We start from the raw sequence: 3,992 nt of genomic DNA on the forward strand, positions 1-3,992 counted from the left end.
AGAGACATACTGCACAGAGCTGAGAGACATACTGCACAGAGCTGAGAGACATACTGCACAGAGCTCAGAGACATACTGCACAGAGCTCAGAGACATACTGTACAGTCTCCAGCGTGTCCTGGGACATCTCCCAGTTGGACATGCCTGGGGCACCTCCCAAGTGAGACGTCCAGGATGCGTTAAAACACCTCAGATGTTTCCTCTCAATGTGGAAGAGCAGAGTCTCTACTCCTGGATAACTGAACTTCTCACCTTTTCTTTAAGGGAGAGTCCAGCTAACCTGCAGAGGAAACTCATACTGACCGACTGTATCCATGATCTCATTCTTTCGGTCACTATCCAGAGTTCATGGAAATAGGTGAGAGTAGAAACGTAGACCAGAGAGCTTCAACTTACAGCTCAGCTCCTTCTTTCCACAACGGACTGGGACAGAGTGTGCAACACTGCGGAAGTTGCACGGTCCGTTGGTCAGTCTCACGCTCCATTCTTCTCTCACTCGTGAACAAAATCCTGAGATACTTGAATTCTTCCACTCAAGGGAGAACCTCACCCTCGATCCAAAGAGAGCAATCCCCGTTCCTGCCTTAGATTTAGAGGTGATGGTCCTGAGTCGATCCTCAGTGATCACCTTCTAAAAATGTCATTAAAATATGTCCAGCTGTTCATAAGATATTTTGCTAACAGACAGACAGAGATGGTTAGTTAATTAATTTCTGCTCAAAGTATACATGTTAGGGATGACTCTTACTACCACACCAGTGTGGTAGCTGTTTACTGAGATTCTTGGGGATGGACAAACTCAAGAATTTTTAGCCAATATATCGATTATTTGGTTTTCCCTCAGAATATCGTATCGACGAGAGCCAAAATTTCCATATCGGTCGGATTGTAATAAAAATAAAGAGACAAAGTCACGTTGTGCTTAAAAATGTTACTCAGTGGATTTGTTTTACTTCTCATTAAGAAAAAAAAAGTTACTTCTTGACCAATATTTAAAGTACAAATATCAGACCCTGCTACAGTTTCAAGCTTTACACTCGACTTATGAGTCACACAAGACACAAAGTTTACAAATTAAAGTAACTCTTCTGAATTATTTTGTATGTTTAAAGCTTTAACTGTGAATGTTTAAACATCCATGAGCACGTCTCAAACAAGGGCACAGGTTTCTCAGAGTAATTTCTGAGTTCCTCTCATCAAATGGCCTCTGTTGGTGAAATGGGCTTTTAGAAAACTACTTAGTTTAGACGGTGACGCACACAGAGACTCGTGTTTTCAGTCAACACTCTCACCGCTGTGCTCAACTGCAGCTCCTGAACTCCACCGGAGGCATTTCATCAACGTCAGGGCGGCTCTGAAAACGTCCTCTGTCAGGCCACACTGGCAGGAGGACGCAGGGCGCTAAAAAAAGAGCCTCAGGCCTGAAGACGGGCTGAAAGGGACCCTTAACACACCGACGGGCCGCTCACTGGGGGTCTCCGAGGGAAGGAAGGAGGGCGCATGTTGTCTGTCAACAGAGGGAGAAGTGAGGGGAGAAGCTTAAGAACACCAAGAAACAGACTTTGATTTGTTTTATACTAAATAAATATTCATAAAACTGATTTATACCTATAAATAATGGTACCACATGTTTATTTTAACTGTAATACACTGAATAGTTTCATATGAAGTAAAACTTTAAGGTACAAAACGCTAATGTAAGTTCTTAAAAAGAATCTAAATTATATTTCATGAGATAAAGAAGACATTTGTGAACTATGAATTAATATTTAATTATTAATTACAGCGGTTAAAGTTTAGATTACCACTAGAATTATGATTAATACAACAATAATATATCTTAAATCAATATTTATGTCTTTTGTGTCAATATAAAACGTCAAATTTGAAGAATTGTTATGACGATAAAGTTGCCTGCATGTGTGTGAGTGAACTGCTGGTCGAATTTTAATGAAACTTGCAGAAATTTGTTCCTGGATGTACAACTACTGTTTAATGTTCACAGTCAGTCCAGTTCAAGATGGCTGCCACAGCCAAGCAGCATTAGTCAAAACAAAGAGAGAAAACCCACGCATGCACGGAGAGAACATGCAAACTCCACCCAGAAAGGCCCCTGGACCGGGATTTGAACCAGGGACCTGCTCACTGAGAGGCAGCAGTTTTACTAGTTGCACCACCAGTATATATTACATATATATAATATTATATATTATATAATATATATTATATATTTATTGTTGGATGTAACTGGGACCCTGTGTACATAATTTTGTTCCACCACATGTGGTGTGAATTGCAGGTCCCTGGTTCAAATCCCAGTCCGGGGACTCTTCTGGGTGGAGTTTGTATGGTTTCTCCGTGCATGCGTGGGTTTTCTCACTCCGGTTTCCTCCCACAGACCAAAAACATGCATGTTAGGCTGATTGGTAACTCTTAAATGTCCGTTAGGTTTAACAACAGACCGTAGACTGTTTTCATGGGTTCGGCTTCCTTTTGTAAATCACCAAAAAAGTTTGAAATCACCAAAAGTCTCGAGCTGTTTAGTCTGTAGGTCTAACCTCAGTTCTTCAGCTGAAGGAGACTTTTAATCCTGACCCTGTTTCCCTTTTTAGCAATTTTCGAGGTGTTGGGGGTCCTAAAGGACAGACCTGAGTACAGTGGAGCCACTGTGGAGCTGACATGTCCACAAACAGGAAGACTGGTGGTGGAGCTGAAAGGCCTCGCTGTCTGGGCCTTTTCACAGGGAGGCTGAGTTTGATAACTATCTATGTGTTGAGAGGGGATGGACACAAAACTAAATGATTTTAAGTAAAGGCGTAGAGGAAGGAGGAATAAAGGGGAAGACATCTGGGTTTAATTTATGGCCCTACTAAATCTCCACTCTTTAACCCTCTAACCCCTAAACCAGCCGAGCAGCTCCCTAAAATCTTAATCACTCCCCTGTCGGCCCGTCGGCACCCCCATGGGACGGCAAAGTACGACCAGAGAATGAACAGTGGCCATATTATTCTGCTATAAAACCCAATGGCGTCCTTGTAATCACCTGAACGCCCCATCGGCCAGACAGTCGGCCAATGAGACAGTTAGTTATTCAGTAAGTTGTACGACGGGGCGAGTTATAGGTGCCTCGAGTTTCAGCACATACACACAGAGACTTCTCCCCTGTCTGGACATAAGGAGTGATCTGAATGGCTTTCATACAGAACAAGCTCGTCTTTCACTATAAAGCAGATAAACGGCGAGCGAATGTTAAAAACCGAAGCTTACAAAATCATTTGGGGTTGTTTTCTGCCTGAATGGGAAACTTTCCCTTCATTTAAAGCAGGTTAAAAAAGCATTCCAGAGCTTTTTGAGGTCAAAAGAACATTTGTTTTTTAATTTGGTTTTCTCAAACCCAAACATTTTTTTAACTGACCCATTCACACTTGTTTTGGGGGTTTACAGTTTCTTCTGTGCATTTATTTCCACACACTTTGTGTTATTTAAACAACTCAGACGTCAAAACTTTGGCTTAATCAGGCGTAGTGTGAGAGATTTTTTTAAATATTTGTAACTTTTATGCTTTTTGAACTATTTTACAAAATATCTCCATTGAAACACATTAAGATTTCTTCAATTTATCAAATCATGCTCAGTCATCCAGGTCCAAAATCCAATAATGGTCAATCAGGTCATCTGGACAGTTTCCTTTTTTGTGGACAGATGTGTCGCTCTCTATCCGGTGGGCTTCATTGGTCTGAGGAGTCTCATGTAAACTGTTTTCCTATTAAGCAGTGCACTCTTTTAGTGGACCAACCAGTTTGCTGGTGATAAGATGGTTTCGGTGGGCTGTCCTGTCCCCCGTCGACTCCCCCCAGGCAGACAGCCACAGCCAAAGTGGTTCAAGACATCAAAGTTCATGCTCCATCATCCAGGTACAAAATCCAATACAGTAGTCCCTCATTTATCGTGGGGGATCTGGACCCTGAAGACCCGCGGTAAGTGGAAAATCA

This window comes from Nematolebias whitei, chromosome 14 (genome assembly GCF_014905685.2).
Source record: "Nematolebias whitei isolate Nwh7 chromosome 14, NemWhi1, whole genome shotgun sequence".
In the NCBI taxonomy this organism is placed as follows: Eukaryota; Metazoa; Chordata; class Actinopteri; order Cyprinodontiformes; family Rivulidae; genus Nematolebias; species Nematolebias whitei.